Source organism: Oncorhynchus clarkii, chromosome 26 (assembly GCF_045791955.1).
Source record: "Oncorhynchus clarkii lewisi isolate Uvic-CL-2024 chromosome 26, UVic_Ocla_1.0, whole genome shotgun sequence".
Taxonomy (NCBI): Eukaryota; Metazoa; Chordata; class Actinopteri; order Salmoniformes; family Salmonidae; genus Oncorhynchus; species Oncorhynchus clarkii.
Genome location: NC_092172.1, coordinates 5,743,410 through 5,757,565, shown reverse-complemented (window position 1 = coordinate 5,757,565; position 14,156 = coordinate 5,743,410).

Here is a 14,156-nt window from a genome sequence, read left to right as displayed (position 1 = left end):
GTTAAGAGGTGTGTTTAGGTAACCTACGCAGAAAAAAATACACATGTTGGACATATGATTAAGGTGTTCCTACTGTTTGGTATATTCATCAATTTATTAGGTGCACCCACCTAGTACTGGGTTGGACCCCCCTTTGCCGCCAGAACAGCCTGAATTCTTTGGGGCATTGAAACGTTGCTCGATTGGTATCAAGGTACCTAACTTGTGCCCGGAAAACATTCCCGATACCATTACACCACCTGCACCAGCCTGTACCGTTGACACCCGTCAGGATGGGGCCATGGATTCATGCCGCTTCCGCCAAATCCTGACCAGTTGTCCAGTGTTGGTGATCACGTGCTCACTGGAACAGCTTCTTCTTGTTTTTAGCTGATAGGAGTGGAACCCAATAGCCCATCCGAGACAAGGACTGACGAGATGTGCATTCCAAGATGCCTTTCTGCACACCACTGTTGTAATGCGCAATTATTTGCCTGTGTGTGGCCCACCTGTTAGCTTGCACGATTCTTGCCATTCTCCTTCGATCTCTCATCAATGATTTGTTTTCGCCCACACGTCTGCCGCTGACTGGATGTTTTTGTTTGTCGCACCATTCTCGGTAAACCCTAGACACGGTCGTCCTTGAAAAACCCAGGAGGCCGTGCCATTTCTGAGATACTGGAACCAGCGCACCTGGCACTGATGATCATACCACACTCAAAGTCGCTTAGGTCTATTGTTTTGCCCATTCTAACATCCAGTCGAACAGTAACTGTCTATTGAGCGTAATTACTATTATTAAAGTGACAAAGTTTATTTTTGGTCAAATTCTCTTCCCTCCTTCCACCTTTTGGTTCTTCCCCCTCTTTTGTGTAGGTGTAGATTATGCTGTGCATGTGTCTGCTTCCTTCTGTTTTAATACACTTTACCTCGACTACTAATAAAACATGGAGATTATTGCAGATGTCAACGTACCAGACAAGTTCCTGTCACTTCAGGAGAGGCAGCCGACAGGGAAATAATTCACCCTTAGAAAGTAACAGGGAAAGTAATAACGTTTAATCAAAAATGAAAGTTGTCGGCTGAGACCGAAGAATGTGCAACTCATTTAATTTACTCAACTCTCACTCATGGAGACGATGCATCAGCAACAAATTCCCCTTGACTCCACCGCTCTCGCTCTCTTCAATCTTGCTCGATATAATCACAAGATATTAATGTTTATCTTCCCGGTTCCCCCTCTCCATCGCCTTTGGCTAGGCAAACAGAGTGAGCATGAGAGACGATTGGAGAACTCATATCAAAAATCGATAAGTATTCCCAGGACTGGGTGTAAATATGTCTGTTGTTTCACCCACGGTGGTGGAAATACACTTACTGCAGATTCACACAGACGGGCTGAGCTTCATAATGAAATGAACAACGGAGAAGAGATAGGCTTATCACTGTGTACATTACCTTCTGGGATCACGAAAAAAATGACACTCAGTTTGGGTACGCCACCTGATAATATTGGTTCAGCACGATTGAGGAATTGATTGAGTTTCTTCATTTACTGAAGTTTTAGGTTAGACTGAAGTGGAAAATCAGATGGTTCTAGGATGCTCCAGTCATTCTACATTGAACCCTTTTTGATGGATAGGATGTTTAGGAATCTGCTTATTGATGTGTTCACAGTGTGCAGGCTTTTGTTCCAGCCAAGTACTAATTCTATTACAACCAGGTTTGAAGAAGAAGACCGCGATAGATAACGTCTCTCTCCATTTATGCCAACCGTTGTTGTTCCTGTTTCTGCCAACCAGGAGTGTAAATATGTAAGACATTCCCCCACTAAACAATAAACAAAGATCTGTGACCTCTGAAACACAGAACACACACAACCCTAGTATGGTGATGATCAGTTGGATACTGGAAGATGGAGCCTGTTTGATGTGTGTGTGTGTGTGCGCGCGCACCTGTGTGTGTGTGTTTGTTTGTTTGTTTATTTGATGGCATGTGGCTGTGATGTTGGGATGTTGTGGAAATGAGTAACAGAGGCTCCTGCAGAGAAAGGCAGAATTGACCATGCGGTATGGATCCAACACGTGACCTCTCTTCTGGGAAACTCCTCTCAAGCACATGCACGCATACACACACACACACACACACACACACACACACACACACACACAGACGTTCACTCGCCCCTAAACACACATTTGCTTCTGAACCGTGACAGGCTTGAGTTTGCCGTAGGCGAGTATCGATGTGAGCTTTGGGAACGTTGGAGAGAAAAACACAAACCAGAAAAACATTTCAAAAGTAAGCTCAGAAAGGTGATATATATTTCTTTAGATTTTGCTCAGCAGGGCACATTCAAACAGGAATATTCTGATTGTGTTCATTTTTTTGCCTTTTAAGAATAGTGTCAATGGTACTCCTCTTATCTTTTGAGAGAGCAGGATATTTTTACAAATATTTACAGCCCCATAGATCTTCTAACAAATAATAAACACACACACACATCTTACTATACTTGTGAGGACTTTTTAGGGGTCAACATTTGATACCCATTCAAAATCCTATTTTTCCTAACCCCTAACCCTAACCCTAACTTTAACTTTAATCCTAATCTTAACCCCAACTCCTAACCTTAAACCTAACCCTAATTCAGACTGGTTGTATGTACAATATAGAAACAGGGCAGAAAGATGCAATAGGTCTGTGCAACCCAAGGTTTGATACCAGCATAAACAGAAACCCTCTTAAACCTATAGCCTTTTTACAATTGAGGGCTGGCAAAATGTCTAAATGTCTCTGAAATTTAATTGGTTTACTTTTCTTGTATACATGCACACACACACACACACACACACACACACACTGTCTAGGTGTGTCTAGGACAAGTCTAGGACAAATCTGTCTAGGACAAGGTGACTTTTATTAATATATTTGCCTGTATTTACCCTCTAAAAATGAAACGCTAATTAGCTTCTAAGATGGCTATATATATATATAGAATATAGAACTATAAATGCCATGATGATCTGGACGAGACTACAAAATCGAGGCAAAGGTAAGACTCTTTAATGATTAACTATCTAATGTTAGCTAAATGTAGTAATTAATACATTGCCTACATTTCTTCAAATGGACAATTCTGTGAACTGTCTTGCACAAGTTTTAAATTGACACAGTACCTGTTAGCAAAGGTATCAGCTAGAGATGATGTGCAGGTGCTTGCAGGGATTTGTAGTTGTGCATGCTGTCTAGCTTTTATGCTAATTAGCATTTTCAATTCTGAGAGTAAATAGAGCCAACTATGTTGAAAAGTCACCTTCTCCGAGAGAGATTTACATGGTTATCAAAACCTCACGCAACGAAACATAGCCCTTTTTTGTGTTTCTAAAATCCCCTAATGATTGGAATCATTTCCTTGTTTGACCGATAAGTATTATGGGTATTATTACACCTCCGCTATGGGGCTCTATGTGCTTGTCTAGCTTTGCTTTTGCTGCTGCATATGTCATGACAGAGTTTGCAAAACAAACGCTCACCCGATTGATAGAAATAGTCATGATATAATTCTGCCAGGTAAGCCTCCTTTGCAGGTAACATTTAATTAAGAATGTTTTGGGGAAAGTCTTTCTGTGTACCCATAAGACAGATATCATTACCACTAACTGGCTACACAAAGTTAATTATAGACAAACGCACACACCACAACGACATACAGGGGCAGTATGGTTGAAAGTTAATTGACAGATATTGTGTTAAGTTTGGCTTTTTTGCCTCAACGGAATCGATCACACCCCCACAGGACGGTTGAGCTAACGAAAACTAATGTGATTAGCACGAGATTGTAAGTAACAAGAATATTTCCCAGGACATAGACATATCTTATATGGGCAGAAAGCTTATATTCATGTTCATCTAATTGCACTGTCCAATTTACAGTAGCTATTACAGTGAAATAATACCGTGCTATTGTTTTAGGAGAGTGCACAGTTATGAACTTGAAAATGCATTAATAAATCAATTAGGCACATTTGGGCAGTCTTGAAACAACATTTTGAAATTAAATGAAATGGTTCATTGAATCAGTCTAAAACGTTGCACATAGACTGCTGCCATCTAGTGGAAAAATCTAAAATGTGCCTAACTTGGAATAGTACATTCTGGCCTTTCTCTTGCATTTCAAAGATAATGGAACAAAAATAAATTAAAAAACGCATGTTTTTGTCTTGGTATTATCTTTTACTCGATCTAATGTGCTATATTCTCCTGAATTAATTTCACATTTACACAAACTTCAAAGTGTTTAGTTTCAAATGGTATAAAGAATATGCATACCCTTGCTTCAGGTCCTGAGCTACAGGCAGTTAGATTGGGTGTGTCATTTTAGGCAAAAATTTGAAAGAATTGTGACTAACTAGGGATAATGCCAATCTCAATTTGATTAGATAGTAACCAGGAGCTTGAGGAGTTTGATAATTGACAGTTTGGGGGGGGATCCGATGGGCCCAACCACCCATCCCGGTTTTATAAATAATAATAAAATGCTTGATTGTATTTAAAGGCATTAATGACTCGTACAGTATGCTGTGTAATGAATGATTGATCATATTGAAGTAGGCTAAGTTACAATGCATTTGGAAAGTATTTAGACACATTGACTTTTTTCCATATTTTGTTATATTACAGCCTTATTCTAAAATCAATCTACACACAATGCCCCATAATGACAAAGCAAAAACTGAAATATCACATTTACATAAATAGTCAGACCCTTTACTCAGTACTTTGTTGAAGCACCTTTGGCAGCGATTACAGCCTCGAGTCTTCTTTTGGTAAGACGCTACAAGCTTGGCACAGCTGTATTTGGGGAGTTTCTCCCATTCTTCTCTTTAAGATCCTCTCAAGCTCTGTGAGGTTGGATGGTGAGAGTAGCTGCACAGTTTTTTTCAGGTCTCTCCAGGGATGTTCGATCCGGTTCAATTCCGGGTCCTGGCTGGGCCACTCAAGGACATTCAGAGACTTGTCCCGAAGCCACTCCTGCGTGGTCTTGGCTGTGTGCTTAGGGTCGTTGACTTGTTGGAAGGTGAACATTCACCCCGTTTGAGGTCCTGAGCGCTCTGTAGTAGGTTTTCATCAAGTATCTCTCTGTACTTTGCTCTGTTCATCGTTCCCTCCCTCTCAGTCCCTGTTGCTGAAAAAAAAACCCACAGCAAGATGCTGCCACCCCCATGATTCACCATAGGGATGGTGCCATGTTTCCTCCAGACTTGACGCTTGGAATTCAGGCCACAGAGTTCAATATTGGATTCATCAGACCAGATAATCTTGTTTTTCATGGTCTGAGAGTCCTTTAGGTGCCTTTTGGCAAACTCCAAGTGAGCTGTGATGTGCCTTTTACTGAGGAGTGGCTTCCGTCTACCACAAAGGCCTGATTGGTGGAGTGTTGCAGAGATGGGAGAACCTTCCAGAAGGACAACCATCTCCACAGAGGAACTCTGGAGCTCTGTCAGAGTGACCATCAGGTTCTTGGTCACATCCCTGACCAAGGCTCTTCTCTTCAGATTGCTCAGTTTGGCGGGGCGGCCAGCTCTAGGAAAAGTCTTGGTGGTTCTAAACTTCTTCCATTTAAGAGTGATGGATGCCACTGTGTTCTTGGGGACCTTCAATGCTGCATAATTATTTTGGTACCCTTCCCCAAATCTGTGCCTCGACACAATCCTGTCTCTGAGCTCTACGGACAATTTCTTCGACCTCATGGCCTCATGGCTTGGTTTTTGCTCTGACAACTGTGGGACCTTTTATATAGACAGGTGTGTGCCTTTCCAAATCATGTCCAATCAATTGAATTTACCACAGGTGGACTCCAATCAAGTTGTAGAAACATCTCAAGGATGATCAATGGAAACAGGATGCACCTGAGCTCAATTTCTAGTCTCATTGCAGAGGGTCCGTTTGTAGATTTGCAAGGAACATTTTTATTGAATCAATTTCTGAATATTGCTGTAACGTAACAAAATGTGGAAAAAGTTAAGAGTTTATAATACTTTCCGAATGCACTGTACTGTCACACCCTGACCATAGAGAGCTGTTTATTCTCTGTTGGTTGGGGCGTGATAGTGACTAGGGCGTGTCATCTAGGTGATTAATGGTTTATGTTGGCCTGGTATGGTTCCCAATCAGAGACAGCTGTTTATCGTTGTCTCTGATTGGGGATCATATTTAGGCAGCCATTACCTCATTGTGCTTTGTGGGATCTTGTCTACAGATAGTTGCCCGTGTGCACACCAGTAGCTTCACGTTTCGTTTGTGCTTGTTTGTTTTGTTTGGTGAGTTTCTATTAATTAAAATATCTGGAACTCTACGCACGCTGCGCCTTGGTCCAATCATTATGACGATCGTGACATGTACATTAAGACAGATGAAGCAGGACGCGTTCTCACAGCTGATGGTGGATAGATTATACAAGGCACTGTGTGGTGCGTCAAGAGCAAAATAATACACATAATTTAGGCTAAATTGTTGCATGCGAAATGTTTCTGATCAGTGATGGATGAGCAAACTGATAAATGAGCTACCACCTCCAATTGCCCAGCTAGAGATCAATTAACAAAAATATACAGATGGAAATTCAGTGAAACTAAATTATCAGACCAGTCACAGGCGTTTAGTCGTGAGTAGGACAGGCTACTATGCGATTGAAGAGCAAGATCCACTTGTTAAGCTACATAACAGGCAAGCCAAATGTTCGAATCAGCTAATATACAGTGTGAGAACGTAGAGTAAAGATGCTCATGAGCACGCACTTCAACTTAGCTAACATTTTCCCAGCCTTATTGTTACCGAATATCCAAGCAGAGATTCAGTGAAAACAAAAATCTGACATTGATTGATTTTTCAAGAGAAGTCCCCCACACTTCTCGCAAATCAGCGTGATGGCACTGTCCCAATCAAAATGGCACTGAAATGACAACACACCACTATTGCTTTAAACAATTCTGAAAGAACATGTATTTTTGTAAATGATTTGGCAGGCTACTCATTGGTGGGCTGCGAGCTACTGGTAGCTCGCGAACGACCTGCTGGAGACCCCTGTCCTAGACACTGTCATGCGTGAAAAACTCAGGAAGGCGGCCGTTTCTGAAATACTAGACCGGGGGACCTGGCACTGACGATCATATCACGTTCAAAGTCGCTCAAAGTCGTTCAGACCATCGCTGGATATCTGGAGCGTTCATCTCTCAGAGACACTGGCTCCCTTTTGTGTTTACATTTGAGCTCTTCTACACTTCGATGTAGGCATATGGACAATAAGAGTCATTATATACATGGATGATCATTGATCTCACTCAAAAGCTAAAAATAGGATTGTTGCTTTAGTTGAGACAATGAACAGCTAACTGAAATTGTGCCTGAAATAAGCCTTTAATTATTATCTCTCTCTGTTTGTGTGCGTGTGTGTGTGCGTGTGTGTGTGTGTGAGTGTGTGTGTGTGTGTGCACGTGTGTGTGTGTGCATCAGTGGCGGTCAGTGCCGTTTATGATGAGGGGGGACCATTGTTTTTTCATGAGCGTGGCCTTATTTTTCTATTACAGCATGTTGGATGATTGTCATTCATATTCCATTCACCCAGCTCAATTTAACATCGATAGGTTTAGGCTACGACATGATACTCAAAAAAAAGATGATGACAGAGATGACAGACACTAACACATGGACAGACAGTGACACGTTCAGTACCGACTTGCACACTCTTGCCTAGGTTATCTAGGGTGTAATCACTAGTAATCAATAGTTGCAAATGAGAGTTTCCATTGGACTAATTCAGGTATTTTTAGCCCTGTTTTGTTTGCTTTCGTTGAAGAAAAGTTTTTCAAAAGAATGGGCGGAGTGAACACACCCCCTGATCACACATAAACACAGTTCACATTCATAGCAGCCACGTTGTATTCCCTCTCACCCTGTCCCTTCGTTTGTGGACTTCAATGAACAACACATCAGCTGTATGTGACCAGGAGAAAAAAACCTTTCTAAGCCAAACCATGTCATAACTGCTACACACAGCCTACGTCGTTGTCCCCATATTAGCTAAAGTAACGTCCTAGTCAACATAGCTAATAGAACTAACGCGTTAGTAAACCCGCTACAATCATGCAGTAACGTTACAGTGTATAGTCAGTATGCAGTTACACCGGTGGTCCCCAGTGGCAATAAATTAATAAAACCTAAAGATTACCTTGACTTGGAAGAGTTCCAGTGTTATGTTGGATAGTCATTGCCAGCTAGCTAACATAGCATCCCTCTGTTTGAGCAGGGTGTTTGAGTAACTAAACTAGCCAACTGAATTTGCTAGCTAAGTAAGTGAAACTGAAAGTGAAAAAATTATGACAAAATCTCTCTCTTGCTTCTCCTTAATTTTTGAAGAAATAGATTCGTTGAAAACTGTTCAACTATTGTCTTTCTCTCTCTTCGAGTCAACTACTCACAACATGTTATGCACTGCAGTGCTAGCTAGCTGTACAGTAGCTTATGCTTTCAGTACTAGATGTGGGCGCTACAGAGGGTAGTGCCCAATACATCACTGGGGCCAAGCTTCCTGCCATCTAGGACCTACATACTAGGCGGTGTCAGAGGAAGGCCAAAAAAATGGTCAAAGACTCCAGTCACCCAAGTCATAGACTGTTCTCTCTGCTACCGCATGGCAAGCGATACCGGAGCGCCAAGTCTAGGACCAAAAGGCTCCTTACCATCTCTGGGGTAGGGGGCAGTATTTTGAAGTTTGGATGACAAACGTGCCCAAACTGTTACTCAGGCCCAGAAGCAAGGATATGCATATGCATGGTAGTATTGGATAAAAAAACACTCTGAAGTTTCTAAAACTGTTCAAATAATGTCTGTGAGTATAACAGAACTGATATGGCAGGCGAAAACCCAAGGGAAATCCATCCAGGAAGTGGGATTTGTTTGCTGTGAGTTGTTTTTCATTGAATGCCTATTGACGGTGTAATGGGTTAGGGCCCAGACTGCAGTTCCTATGGTTTCCACTAGATGTCAACATTCTTTAGACATTGTTTCAGGCTTGTTTTCTGAAAAATGAAGAAGAATGAGACATTTCTCTCAGTGGACAGGGGAAGAATGCAGAGCTGGTTTGAGCACTTTGTTGTTTTTCCTTTCTATTGAAGAGGCTATTGTGCGGTTTAAATATTATCGATTATTTAGACAATTGACAACCTGAGGATTAATTATAAACATTGTTTGACATGATTCAACAAACTTTACCGTTACTATTAGGATGTATTCGTCTGCATGTTTTGACCGCCATTGAGCCTGAACAAAACGTGGCAACAAAACTGAGTTTTTGGGATATAAAGGACTTTATTGTGTAGCTGGGACTCTTGTGACTGCAACCAGAAGAAGCTCTTCAAAGGTAAGTGATTAATTTTATCGCTATTTCTGACATTCGTGACTCCTCTACTTGGTTGGAAAATGTTTATATGCTTCTGTAAGCGGGGTGCTGTCCTCAGATAATAGCATGGTATGCTTTCACCGTAAAGCCTTTTTGAAATCTGACAAAGCAACTGGATTAACAAGAAGTTAATCTTTAAACCGATGTATAACACTTGTATTTTTATGAATGTTTATTGTGACTATTTCTGCATCCCACCTACCCCAGAGAGGATAAGACACAGGATTCCTCTGTAGGTTTGGGCCAAAGCACACAGCCAAAACAACGCAGGACTGGCTTCGGGACAGATCTCTGAATGTCCTTGAGTGGCCCAGCCAGACCCCGGACTCTCCAAATACAGGTGTGCCAAGCTTGTAGTGTTACAGTGCCTTGCGAAAGTATTCGGCCCCCTTGAACTTTGTGACCTTTTGCCACATTTCAGGCTTCAAACATAAAGATATAAAACTGTATTTTTTTGTGAAGAATCAACAACAAGTGGGACACAATCATGAAGTGGAACGACATTTATTGGATATTTCAAACTTTTTTAACAATTTAAAAACTGAAAAATTGGGCGTGCAAAATTATTCAGCCCCTTTACTTTCAGTGCAGCAAACTCTCTCCAGAAGTTCAGTGAGGATCTCTGAATGATCCAATGTTGACCTAAATGACTAATGATGATAAATACAATCCACCTGTGTGTAATCAAGTCTCCATATAAATGCACCTGCACTGTGATAGTCTCAGAGGTCCGTTAAAAGCGCAGAGAGCATCATGAAGAACAAGGAACACACCAGGCAGGTCCGAGATACTGTTGTGAAGAAGTTTAAAGCCGGATTTGGATACAAAAAGATTTCCCAAGCTTTAAACATCCCAAGGAGCACTGTGCAAGCGATAATATTGAAATGGAAGGAGTATCAGACCACTGCAAATCTACCAAGACCTGGCCGTCCCTCTAAACTTTCAGCTCATACAAGGAGAAGACTGATCAGAGATGCAGCCAAGAGGCCCATGATCACTCTGGATGAACTGCAGAGATCTACAGCTGAGGTGGGAGACTCTGTCCATAGGACAACAATCAGTCGTATATTGCACAAATCTGGCCTTTATGGAAGAGTGGCAAGAAGAAAGCCATTTCTTAAAGATATCCATAAAAAGTGTCGTTTAAAGTTTGCCACAAGCCACCTGGGAGACACACCAAACATGTGGAAGAAGGTGCTCTGGTCAGATGAAACCAAAATTGAACTTTTTGGCAACAATGCAAAACGTTATGTTTGGCGTAAAAGCAACACAGCTGAACACACCATCCCCACTGTCAAACATGGTGGTGGCAGCATCATGGTTTGGGCCTGCTTTTCTTCAGCAGGGACAGGGAAGATGGTTAAAATTGATGGGAAGATGGATGGAGCCAAATACAGGACCATTCTGGAAGAAAACCTGATGGAGTCTGCAAAAGACCTGAGACTGGGACGGAGATGTGTCTTCCAACAAGACAATGATCCAAAACATAAAGCAAAATCTACAATGGAATGGTTCAAAAATAAACATATCCAGGTGTTAGAATGGCCAAGTCAAAGTCCAGACCTGAATCCAATCGAGAATCTGTGGAAAGAACTGAAAACTGCTGTTCACAAATGCTCTCCATCCAACCTCACTGAGCTCGAGCTGTTTTGCAAGGAGGAATGGGAAAAAATGTCAGTCTCTCGATGTGCAAAACTGATAGACATACCCCAAGCGACTTACAGCTGTAATCGCAGCAAAAGGTGGCGCTACAAAGTATTAACTTAAGGGGGCTGAATAATTTTGCACGCCCAATTTTTCAGTTTTTGATTTGTTAAAAAAGTTTGAAATATCCAATAAATGTGAACGACATCATATTTCAAACTTTTTTCTTCATGATTGTGTCCCACTTGTTGTTGATTCTTCACAAAAAATACAGTTTTATATCTTTATGTTTGAAGCCTGAAATGTGGCAAAAGGTCGCAAAGTTCAAGGGGGCCGAATACTTTCGCAAGGCACTGTATACCCAAGAAGACTCGAGGCTAATGATCTCACTGGGTAAAGATTAGGGCTGGGGTAGGATAATCTGACCTTGGATCAGTAGTTGAGGCTGAATTCTACCTATGCAGACTGTGCATTATAAGTGCACTGTGTACAGCTGAGCTGAAATAAGATCAACTGTCTTACCACAGATTTAACCCAAACTCCAGCCCCCTCTTACCCTTGGGAGCACTGAGATATTCAGTTTTGTATACATCAGCAGTTTAGAGTGTGCATTCTCACTCCAAAATGATCAAGGAGGAGAGAAAAAGAGATGGAGGAAGAGGAATGTAGAAGAGAGAGGAACAGGAAAATGACAAGAGTGCGTTCTTATCAGCAGAACAAAGTAACTAAGTAAAAAAAAAGAAAAAAGTGTTGCTCTGTTTCTGCTGCTGTGTGGGGTATGACAGAAGCAGACATATCACACCCTTACTACACCTCAGAAAACCCCACAGAGGAACAGCTCACACAAAAATACATGCGCGAGCGTACACACACACACTGTACGCCACCCCCAACCTCACCCTCTCCCTGTCAATATCTACTTAAAGGTGCCCTCCTCAAAGAACGGAACACAAACACATATGGAGGAAGTGGATACACTTCATAAAATGTTATTCAATCGCGGCTCTTAGTCTCCACTCAGCAATACAAAACACTGTGGAACTGGAGCCTCGCGGCTCCTTCAGTACCAGAGGTGACTAGACCAGGTAGACCGCTGGGTCTTTGGGCCACACACGGAGGGTTCTGATAGGTTGAGCAGATGTAGCCTTAATCAAGTGCTGACGTAAAGGTCCGCGTTAGCGCAATCAGAAAGCTGAGAGTTTTGGCCCAGTGGTATGGTCTAAATGGTATGGTCCAGTGGTATGGTCTAAATGGTATGGTCCAGTGGTATGGTCTAAATGGTATGGTCCAGTGGTATGGTCTAAATGGTATGGCCCAGTGGTATGGTCTAAATGGTATGGCCCAGTGGTATGGTCTAAATGGTATGGCCCAGTGGTATGGTCTAAATGGTATGGCCCAGTGGTATGGTCTAAATGGTATGGCCCAGTGGTATGGTCTAAATGGTATGGCCCAGTGGTATGGTCTAAATGGTATGGCCCAGTGGTATGGTCTAAATGGTATGGCCCAGGGGTATGGTCTAAATGGTATGGCCCAGGGATATGGTCTAAATGGTATGGCCCAGGGATATGGTCTAAATGGTATGGCCCAGTGGTATGGTCTAAATGGTATGGCCCAGTGGTATGGTCTAAATGGTATGGCCCAGTGGTATGGTCTAAATGGTATGGCCCAGTGGTATGGTCTAAATGGTATGGCCCAGTGGTATGGTCTAAATGGTATGGCCCAGTGGTATGGTCTAAATGGTATGGCCCAGTGGTATGGTCTAAATGGTATGGCCCAGTGGTATGGTCTAAATGGTATGGCCCAGTGGTATGGTCTAAATGGTATGGCCCAGTGGTATGGTCTAAATGGTATGGCCCAGTGGTATGGTCTAAATAAATGATTTGAAAAGAGAGCTGAATACATGTACACGGCGTTTTAACCTAGCAACTAATGCACCTTTCCTGGACTTTGACTGCTGAGTGTTCCAGTGTTACAAAACGAATAAGCAAGTTCCGAGAAGTTCAACTCAAACTCTTCCCAAATGTCGACTTAATGTTGATGCCAGAACTCTCACGGTCAGGGAGAGGCCAGTCAAGTTTGTTAGAGAGAGAAGAATTTACTTTCCTTGCAATAATTGCAGGCACTGAAACAACTCCCCTCAGGCTAAATTGAAATAAGCAATCATGATCATAGAAACACAGTCAAATTGCTTATTGAACATCAATAATGCAGCACAGTGTGGCTCACTTTGAGTCGATCGCTTTGATTGACTCATTTACAGAAACAGGGTGAGTGTGTTATGGTGTGTTTATTTGATTGACCTGACCTCTCTATACAGTGGGCTGTGGATTGAGCAGGGGGAGCATGAGGGTGAGTGGTAAACAATGTGTGTGTGTGTGTGTGCGTATGTGTCTGTGCGCGTGTGTGTGTCATTATAATGGGGATTTATTGGTTGGTTTTAAGAGCTGTGGCCAGTGTTGCGTCATCCATCCGTTAATCAGGAGAGTTTTAGCCCTCCAGGGTCAGAGAAGGACAATGTGTCACAGACATGACTAACTACTAAATCACACACGAGCAGAGAAGCAGGCAAACACACACACACAATCTATGTCCATGAAAACATTCAATCCTACCAGCGTGCAATTGTGTTCACAACTTCACGCTAGGAAACAAAACACTTCCATTAAGACATTGTCTTACAAGAGAATTGTGTGATGGGTTAGACAGACTAGTCTAAACCCATAACCTAACACAACAGCATCTGATCCAGCCCTGACCTTTCGGCACTTAATTACATCACAGTGTGACGGTTACATCGCCAATCTCATCCAGTTGTCAGTCAGTGTGATACCGGCTGTCATGCGGCCATTACATTAAACACAGTCATAGACGTATCACACAACCATGTATGAAAGGCATCTAAACGCGAAAAATAACCGTCCTCTCACTGTCAACTATTTTCAGCAAACTTAACGTGTAAATATTTGCATGAACATAACAAGATGCAACAACTGAGACATAAACTGAACAAGTTCCACGGACATGTGACGAACAGAAATGGAATAATGTGTCCCTGAACAAATGGGGGTCAAAA